Genomic DNA, 10,612 nt, shown 5'->3' with positions numbered 1-10,612 from the left:
ACGTCAACAATTTTTGCATATAATATTTTGATGAGGGCTCACAATCACAAAAGATTTCTAGGATAGTATATTTATATGTGAATCTTCTCTTCCCTTATTAATTCTTTCATGAGTTGCATCATTGACTAATGCTATGGTTGTCAAGCTCTAATAAAATTTTCTACTTATACTTTTCCTTATGTGGTGTCATCACCTACCATAAGTATATGATCTTTTTGATATATTTTATTCTTTTATTTCTTTCCTTTCTATTTTTCTTCATTATTTCTTTTCTTTTATTTGCAACATGAAAGTAAAGAAAGCAAAAACTCAAATTAAACTTTATTATATATCTTGCACACGATTAGAAGGATAGATCACTAAGCAAACTCTCAAAGAAGAAAGGATCGAACAAAACTTTTATTCATCTAAAGCAAAAGATCGAACTAAAATAAGTGAAGGCAAAAAGATAGTGGTATGATACGATACCGGGGCACCTCCCCCAAGCTTGCGGAATCCAAGGGGAGTGCCCAAACCCGATACTCGGTTCTCCTTTGGTGGCGAAGAAGCAGATGGTGGTGATGAAGAAGAGATCTTGTCCTCGAATTTCCATGGCAGTGGCCCACCATCATAAGAGGAGGAGTGAGTCTCACGGGTCCTACAACTAGCAGTCAAACTCATACCTTTAAACCATGCCTCATATTCAAACACTTGGTTTTGGAGATCATAGATCTGGCTTTGGACGAAGTTGATTTGCTCGTTGAGGGTGAAGACAATGTCCTTCATGGGCTTGCCATCCACCTTGAGATCACGGGAGAGGTCCGTGATCATGAGGGGATTGGCGTTGAGTCCACGCTCCACCATCCTCTTGCACCGGAAGACATCTTGTTCCATAGCTTCAAGCCTGGCCTCCATGGTTCCCGTCCCTTTGGGGCCTTGCACGTCGCGGATGTGGAGCAGCCCCTCATGCATGTGTATGACCTGAGGGTGCTGCACCACTTCCCGCATATATGGGTTGATGACGTTTTTGAAGAACTTGTCCTTAGAGGAACCGGAGGTGGCCATGGTAGATGGGTTCTGACAAAAAAAAGCAAGGAAAAGAAAACAGAGGATTTCTTCATGATACGGTGGTTAACAGGTTCAGGAAGTATATATAGATTTTTTATCTTGGGGGAAAAGCATACTGTAGAAAAATGGAGTCCGAAGGTGTCCCAGGTGGGCACAACCCACCTGGGCGCGCCAGGCGCCCTGGTGTCTTGTGCCCACCAGGGTACGCTTCCTGGCAGTTTCTTATTTTCCTATTTTTCTAAATTTTCCAAAACTGACAAAAAAATATTTTTGCAGATTTTTTGGAGTCCGTTTACTTACCGTATCACGTACCTCCTTATTTTCACGATTGTGGAGTGTTCTGGAAGGACTCTTTTATGTGTTCTTCCGGTGTCAAAGTTTGGATAATATTACTTTCAACATTAATGGGCGTACCTGAGATATAATGTTTTATTCGTTGCCCATTGACAACCTTCGGGTTAGTACCTTCGGCATTATTTATTTTGATGGCTCCGAACCGATAAACCTCCTCGATAACTAAGGTCCTTCCCATTTCGAGAGGAGTTTTCCTGCAAAGAATCTGAAACGAGAGTTGTACAAAAGAACATATTCTTCGACTTTATACTCACGCTTTTGGATTCTTTTGTCATGCCAGCTTTTAACTTTTTCTTTGAATAATTTTGCGTTTTCATAAGCTTGGGTTCTCCATTCATCTAAAGAACTAATATCAAATAACCTCTTTTCACTAGCAAGTTTGAAATCATAGTTAAGCTCTTTGATGGCCCAATATGCTTTATGTTCTAACTCAAGAGGCAAATGAAAAGCTTTTCCATAAACCATCTTATAAGGGGACATACCCATAGGATTTTTATATGCTGTTCTATAAGCCCAAAGTGCATCATTGCTAACCCACAAGTATAGGGGATCAATTGTAGCCTCTTTCGATAAGTAAGAGTGTCGAACCCAACGAGGAGCTAAAGGTAGAACAAATATTCCCTCAAGTTTTATCGACCACCGATACAACTCTATGCACGCTTGACGTTCGCTTTACCTAGAAAAAGTATAAAACTAGAAGTACTTTGTAGGTGTTGTTGGATAGGTTTGCAATAATATAAAGAGCACGTAAATAAAAACTAGGGGTTGTTTAGGTAAAGAAGCAATAAAGTTAGTATAGGGAGTGTGGAAAAGTGGTGGTAGGAGTTGCGAAATTGTCCCTAAGCAATTGACTACTCTACTAGACCGATAGCAAGTTTTATGTGGGAGAGGCCACTGCTAGCATGTCATCCCTGACTTGGAATTCTATGCACTTATGATTGGAACTATTAAAAATCATCCGCAACTACTAACATTCATTAAGTTAAAACCCAACCATAGCATTAAGATATATTGGTCCCCCTTCAATCCCGTATGCATTAATTTCTATGCTAGGTTGAAGCTTCTGTCACTCTTGCCCTCCAATACATAGTCCTATCAACATACAACTAACCCTATGGTGTGCTCCACGCGCGCGCTCATATGATGGGCACCAAAGGTCAGCAACATAACCACAAGCAAATTAAATCAATCATAGCAATTAACCAATAACCGATAGGACAATGAAAATCTACTCAGACATCATAGGATGGCAACACATCATTGGATAATAATATGAAGCATAAAGCACCATGTTCAAGTAGAGGGTACATCGGATTGCGGGAGAGTGGACCGTTGTAGATAGATGGGGGAAGGTGATGAAGATGCCGGTGGAGATGATGGAGGTGTTGGTGTAGATTGCGGTGACGATGATGACCCCGGTGGCGTTCCGGCGCCACCGGGAGAGAGGGGGAGAGGGGCCCCCTTCTTCTTCTTCTTCCTTGACATTCTCCCTAGATGGGAGAAGGGTTTCCCCTCTGGTCCATGGCCTCCATGGTAGCGGAGGGGCGAGAGCCCCTCCGAGATTGGATCTATCTCTCTGTCTCTCTCTGTTTCTGCGTTCCCAGATCTGGCCTTTCACCATTTCTTATATTCCCGAATGTCCGTAACTCCGATTGGATTGAAATTTGAACACGATTTTTATCCGGATATTAGCTTTCTTGCGGTGAAAGAAGGGCAACAACTGCCTTACGGGGTGTCCACGAGGGTCAGGGGCGCGCCCCCTGCCTCGTGGGCCCCTCGGGCATCGTCTCGTGTTGATTCTACTTCCCAAAATTCACATATATTCCAAAAAATATATCCGTCAGTTTTTATCCCGTTTGGACTCCGTTTGATATGGATTTTCTGCGAAACAAAAAACATAAAACAAACAAGAACTGGCACTGGGCACTGGATCAATATGTTAGTCCCAAAAATAGTATAAAAAGTTGCCAAAAGTATGTAAAAGTTGTAGAATATTGGCATGGAACAATAAAAAATTATAGATACGACGGAGACGTATCAGCATCCCCAAGCTTAATTCCTACTCGTCCTCGAGTAGGTAAATGATAAAAAAGATAATTTTTGATGTGGAATGCTACCTAGCATAATCTTGATCATGTAATCTAATCATGGCATGAATATTAAGACACGAGTGATTCAAAGCAATAGTCTATCATTTGACATTAAGACAATAATACTTCAAGCCTACTAATAAAGCAATCATGTCTTTTCAAAATAAAATGGCCAAAGAAAGTTATCCCTACAAAATCATATGGACTGGCTATGCTCCATCTTCACCACACAAAATATTCAAATAATGCACAACCCCGATGACAGGCCAAGCAATTGTTTCATTCTTTTGACATTCTCAAACCTTTTCAACTTTCATGCAATACATGAGCGTGTGCCATGGACATAGCTCTATAGGTGGAATAGAATATGATGATGGAGGTTGTGTGAAGAAGACAAAAAGGAGAAAGTCTCACATCGATGCGGCTAATCAACGGGCTATGGAGATGCCCATCAATTGATGTCAATGTGAGGAGTAGGGATTGCCATGCAATGGATGCACTAAGAGCTATAAGTGTATGAAAGCTCAAACTGGAAACTAAGTGGGTGTGCATCCAACTTGCTTGCTCATGAAGACCTCGGGCATTTGAGGAAGCCCATCATCGGAATATACAAGCCAAGTTCTATAATGAAAAATTCCCACTAGTATATGAAAGTGATAACTCAAGAGACTCTCTATATGAAGAACATGGTGCTACTCTGACGCTCAAGTGTGGTAAAAGCATAGTAACATTGCCCCTTCTCTCTTTTTCTCTCATCATTTTTTTGTTTTGTTTTTGTTTTGTTTTTTTGGTGGGCTTCTTTGGCCTCTTTTTATATTTGGGCTTCTTTGGCCTCTCTTTTTTAAAGTCCGGAGTCTCATCCCGACTTGTGGGGGAATCATAGTATCCATCATCATTTCCTCACTGGGGCAATGCTCTAATAATGATGATCATCACACTTTTATTTACTTAAAACTGAATATTACAACTCGATGTCTAAAACAAAGTATGACTCTATATGAATGCCTCCGGTAGTGTACCGAGATGTGCAATGATCTAGCATAACAATGACATCAAAAAAGGGACAAGCCATGAAAACATCATGCTGGCTATCTTACGATCATGCAAAGCAATATGACAATGAATGCTCACGTCATGTATATGATGATGATGGAAGTTGCATGGCAATATATCTCGGAATGGCTATGGAAATGCCATAATAGGTAGGTATGGTGGCTGTTTTGAGGAAGATATAAGGAGGTTTATGTGCGATAGAGGGCATCATATCACGGGGTTTGGATGCACCGGCGAAGTTTGCACCAACTCTCGAGGTGAGAAAGGGCAATGCACGGTACCGAAGAGGCTAGCAATGATGGAAGGGTGAGAGTGCGTATAATCCATGGACTCAACATTAGTCATAAAGAACTCACATACTTATTTCAAAAAGCTATTAGTTATCGAAACAAAGTACTACGCGCATGCTCCTAGGGGGATAGATTGGTAGGAAAAGACAATCGCTCATCCCCGACCGCCACTCATAAGGAAGACAATCAATAAATACCTCATGCTCCAACTTCGTTACATAACGGTTCACCATTACGTGCATGCTACGGGAATCACAAACTTCAACACAAGTATTTCTACAATCCACAACTACCCACTAGCATGACTCTAATATCACCATCTTTATATCACAAAACTATTGCAAGGAATCAAACATATCATATTCAGTGATCTACAAGTTTTATGTAGGATTTTATGACTAACCATGTGAATGACCAATTCCTGTCATCTCTCTAAATAGATATAAGTGAAGCAAGAGAGTTTAATTCTTTCTACAAAAGATATGCCCACGCTCTAACAAATATAATTTAAGCAAAAGATCATCCTAAAAATGGTTGTTTTCTAAGTGAAGAGAAACAGGCAATCCAAACTTCAAATGATATAAGTGAAGCACATGAAGCATTCTATAAAGCCATACTCAAAAAATATAAGTGAAGCGCAATGAGCATTCTCTAAATCAACCAAGGATTATATCATGCCAGCATGATGCATAAAGGAAAAGTGAAAACTAAATGCAAAAGACGCTCCAAGATTTGCACATATCGCATGAACGAAACGAATCTGAAAACATACCGATACTTGTTGAAGAAAGATGGGATGCCTTTTGGGGCATCCCCAACCTTAGACGCTTGAGTCTCGTTGAATATTTACTTGTGGTTCCTTGGGCATACCCAAGCTTGAGCTCTTGTCTCTCCTCCTTCTCCTCACATCGAGACATCCTCGATCTTCGAACACTTCATCCACACAAAACTCAACAGAAAGCTCGGTAAGATCCGTTAGTATAATAAAGCAAAACACTACTCTAAGTACTGTTGCAAACCAATTCATATTTTGTTTTTGCATTGTAGATACTGTAATATAACTTTTCCATGGCTTAATCCACTGATAGAAATCGATAGTTTCATCAAAACAAGCAAACTATGCATCAAAAACAGAATCTGTCTTAAACAAGACAGTCTGTAGTAATCTGAACATTCACCATACTTTTGTTACTCCACAAATTCTGAAACAATTAGGAAAAATAAACAATTTCTATAGAAAGACAGTGCAAAAAGTTTCAGCACAGTTTGACGTTCCAGTAAAAAATGTAAAATCATGCACTACATGCAAAGTTTCTATCTTGCACCGCACAAACCAACAAGCAATGTAAACATCCTAAAGGCAAATCTTGGCACATTATTTTTATTTTTAAACTTTATAAAAGCACACAACAGAAATAGATGACTCTCTAAAACTTCCGGGTTGTCTCCCTGGCAGCGCTTTCTTTAAAGCCATTAAGCTAGGTATATAGTGCTCAAGTAATGGATCCACCCGGAACCCAAGGTATATCAAAGCCAATTTTAATTAACAATGATTTGTGATTTACTAGTGAACACAAATTAACATATATCATGTAATGACGAAGTCTAACTCTCATCCTATGCATCGGCATGTCATAAAAGAACAATTCATGCACACATAGTAAAGGCCAATGCATAGTATAAACAGTTTCTTGCAATTTTATCATATTGGAAACATGGAGAGGCGGAGATGTAGTTCCTCTCTCATAATAATTGCAAGTAGGAGCAGCAAGAACATGCATATTATATTCATCAAAATTATCATGTCCAACGGTAAAATGCAACCCATCAATATAATCCTTAATACGGGCAAATTTCTCCGATGTAGTGTAGTTGGGAGAATTCAAAAGGATAATAGGACTATCATGCATGAGTCCAATAGCAACAATTTAATTTTTAACATAAGGAACTATAGCAAGTTCATCTCCATAAGCATAATTCATATTGGCATCTTGGCCACAAGCATAGCAAGCATCATCAAAAAGGGATATTTCCAAAGAATCAACGGGATCATAACAGTCATCATAGCATTCATCCTTTGGTAAGCACGAAGGGAAATTAAACAATGTATGAGTTGAAGAGTTACTCTCATTAGATGGTGGGAACGGGTGATCAATCCGCTCTTCCTTCTTTTGTTCTTCGCTCTTCTCCTCATCTTTTTCATCCAATGAGCTCACAATATCACACTACTAGGAAAAAGCTTACGAGTAGCACTGGTTTTTTTGCTACCAGTAGCGTTGCCACACGCGCTACTGTTACGGTGCTACAGCTATTTTTTAGCAGTAGCGCTTATTTTACCCCACGCTACTACTATCCAGCCATACCAGTAGCGCTGGTGCACCACGCTACTACTATTTCACACCCACGCTACTAGTAATAGAATAGTAGTAGAGCATCCAAAATACCCCCGCGCTACTGGTAACTAATTAGGATTTCAAAAAAAATCTACCTATTCCAGTTTAGACATACATGGATATCATAATACATCCATGTTATGAATACAGTCAATCATACATATCTAATATAGATAATTAATACATTATATATATAATATACGCCACGCGTATAGGTCGTTGACGTCGGCGCCTCCACAAGCACGTGTTGAAGGTGTTGATGTCGTCGTCGCCACCGCCACAACACCATGACGATGTCGTCGACGTCGTCGCCGCCGCCGCAGCACCGTGAGAATGTCGTTATCATCGTCGTCGCCGCCGCAGCCCCCGTCGATGTCAATGTCGTCGTCATTGTCGCCACCGCAGCCCCATGTCGATATCGTCGCCGTCGCCGCTGCAACTTCATGTCCATGTGTTCCCTATTAGTTTTGTACAACTTACTAGACATGATCCTTAGGAAAATGCTTTCCTGTTAGAGCAGGCACATAGGATAACTGGAACTGTTCCAATCATCCATAAATAGAAAGTTTCAAAGGGATCAGCCACAGCCAACTAAGAAATAGTGAAAGGACCACTTGGTCTATAAATAGAACACTACTAGGAACTCACAAATACTGGAATTAAACAATGAACCAAGACCACTACTAGGAACTCACAAAGAACCTGAAGCATTAGTACGGTACTAGTCGTCAACCCGTGCGTTGCACGAGCTAGTTTTACGTGAAAGAAGTAGAAGTATTACCAATTAACTATCACCTTGGTCTATGCTCATGGAAATTATTATGACCAACAAGTATAATAGTTCTGCACGGGTGCCAAAGGATGTAAAGATATTTAAATTCATTGTTTTTTGGCCGCATACTGGTTAGACAATTCATATGTAAATTCTTACTCATAATTTTTCATTGTAATTCCTCAAAAAATAAAATGAATCTTCTCCGCCAACCAATTCTGAAGACTGCATTTTATTAAATAAAATCAATCAGATAGGCGTTGAAGAAATAAATGCGATGTTTCAAGTTGAATCAGATGACATATAAAAGGATATACGTTTGATTATAACCGCGGTTGTACATTTCAGAAACTATATCACTGGTCATAATAGTCGACACGACAACTTCCCATTTATTAATATATTTATAAGGAATTTTTGCTATAACATTCATTCATGTGACATAAGAGACTTAGAGCAACATTTCATATATTACTGACAGTTAAGCTGCTGCACTTGCAAATTTGTAACATCAATCAAATAGATCTGTTATGTATATTCTCTAGTGCGATCTTAAATCAAAAGGAAATGAGGAGTTTCTTCTTTCCAACCATAGTGATTTTATTGAAAAGTATGAGCAGGTGCACATTATATTATATCCAAAATGTAAATGTCAGTACGTTTTTTTTTCATCTCACATGGATGTATTAAGTAATAGTGTGTGTGTGTGTGTGTGTAATAGAATATTCCAGAAAATTTAATCCTTGATTCCTCCTAATAAAGAACAATATCTTGAGGAACTACAGAGTATCACACTGTTGTAAAAAGTAAGAGTGAAAAAGTAAAATTATAGGCATAGAATCTTACATATTCGGTAAAGTCATTTTGAAAGCTAAATATTCAGAAGCATCAAAGATAGTTATTTCGAGAATGGAAATATATACCATAACTCGTTGGTTGTTTCTTGTAAGAGTATGTAGATAGAGTACCATCTAGAAAGACTCATGGCTCAGTGGTTGTTATTTGTAATGCTATACAGATAGAGGACCATCAAAAAAGACTAAGCTATCAACAACTAATGTTCCAAGGCTCATCTTAACTTCACTACCAGTTGTTGAAATAATAAAATAGTAACCATACAAACAAAGTTTGATGGATAAAACTGTAGGACTGCAGCATTGTAGTTGGTATTATTTTTTTGCAGAAAGGCCTTACGAAAAATGGGAAGCTAAATCGCATAACATCCTTTCTGTGGATTGATATATGGTAGACCAAAATACACTTGCCGTTGGAAATAATGCTATATGAGAAGATACAGTTTTATACCTGAACTATCAGCGACACGATCCTTCCTTCCCAGTCACGAGTAGTATACGGACCAGATCCGACTGCTCCAAGCTATCAGCGACACGAGAATCACAATCGCGTGGACTGCTGCAACATAGGCATGAATAGATAATTCTATACCTGAACTAAACTCAACTTGAACAACACTACAATGAACGAAAACTGAACTTGACATTGCTGAACTAACTGTGCATCTATCTGCTAACATCTAATTTGTTAGTCATACACTAGTACTACACTGAACTATAACTGATATCCCAAAGCCAACACTAGTACTACACTCAACTAAAACTGAACTTGGCTGTTGCACTTACGAAAATTCAGAAAACGCACTTGGCATAGCTAGCCACATTACTGAAAATTCAGAAACGAGCAGTTCCAGCAGCGTCCAAGGGCAATTGGCCGTCAGCTAGCCACCGGAATCCATGGACGACAGCGCCTTACCACGACTCCGGCCGGCCACGAACGACGAGCCGACCCGGCGGTCACCAGATCCGCCGCCGCCACAGCTTCTCCTGCTGCCGCGCCTGCACTCGTCTCCGTCCGCGGCCAAACCCCGTACTGCTCGTCTGCCTGGGCACGCGCATGTGCGGGGTGCTGCTCGTTGGCCAGCGGGCCGACCTGGGCACTCGGCGGCAAGAACACGGGGGCGCCCGAATCCCTAGCCGCGGGCAAGGGTGCAGACCTTGAGGCATGGATCTGGACGAAGGGGAGGGCGGGGCGGAGCTTGGGGGCATGTTGCATGCGGCCGGAGATCGCCGGAACCGGCCGCCATGAGTGGTGGCGGCGGCGACGAGATCGTGGGGGAGAGGAGGTCGACCGAGAGCAAGGGGTACGGTGGGGGTGAGATTTGTGTGAGAAGTTTTTTTTTTGATCTGGTCGCTTGGCATGTGGAGGCAGTGGACACGCTTAGTAGTAGCGTGGATGTATAGTCTACGCTATAGCTATTCACTTAGTAGTAGCGCAGGATTTACTACCCGCGCTATTAATATTTTTTGATCTGGTGGTGTGGTGTGGCACACTTACCAGTAGCGTGCCTAAAAGAAACCAACGCTGCTGCTATGCCATACCAGTAACGCGCTTTGTACCCAGCGCTACTGGTAATTATCAGTAGCGTGGGGACACAAACAAACGCTGCTGGTAAACTTCTATGTATAAGCATTTTCCTAGTAGTGTCATCAATTTCTTCTTCCATAGACTCCTGCAAAATATTAGTCTTTTTTTGGACAGCGGAGACTCTTTCAATAAATTCATCAATACCGGAATTGAATTCATAATTCTCATAGT

The 10,612-nt window shown here is 40.6% G+C and overlaps 1 long non-coding RNA gene across 3 annotated transcripts; it reads right to left on the bottom strand.

Moving 5' to 3' along the window:
- Positions 1 to 2,507: 2,507 nt before the first annotated feature.
- LOC120973865 (uncharacterized) lies at positions 2,508 to 10,371 on the bottom strand. Of its 3 annotated transcripts, none has more exons than XR_005769427.2 (3): positions 9,640 to 10,371; positions 9,305 to 9,412; positions 2,508 to 8,224 (listed from the first exon to the last, which is right to left on the bottom strand). It is a non-coding gene; the product is annotated as an uncharacterized lncRNA (long non-coding RNA). The 3 variants fall into 3 exon arrangements; XR_006670830.2 differs by having other exon boundaries at positions 2,508 to 7,666; XR_012203610.1 differs by having other exon boundaries at positions 9,305 to 9,409.
- Positions 10,372 to 10,612: the final 241 nt, after the last annotated feature.

The sequence above is a fragment of the Aegilops tauschii genome, chromosome 2, assembly GCF_002575655.3.
Source record: "Aegilops tauschii subsp. strangulata cultivar AL8/78 chromosome 2, Aet v6.0, whole genome shotgun sequence".
Classification (NCBI taxonomy): Eukaryota; Viridiplantae; Streptophyta; class Magnoliopsida; order Poales; family Poaceae; genus Aegilops; species Aegilops tauschii.
Note: the sequence above shows the minus strand (reverse complement) of the source record. Positions and strands in the feature narration are given on the sequence as shown.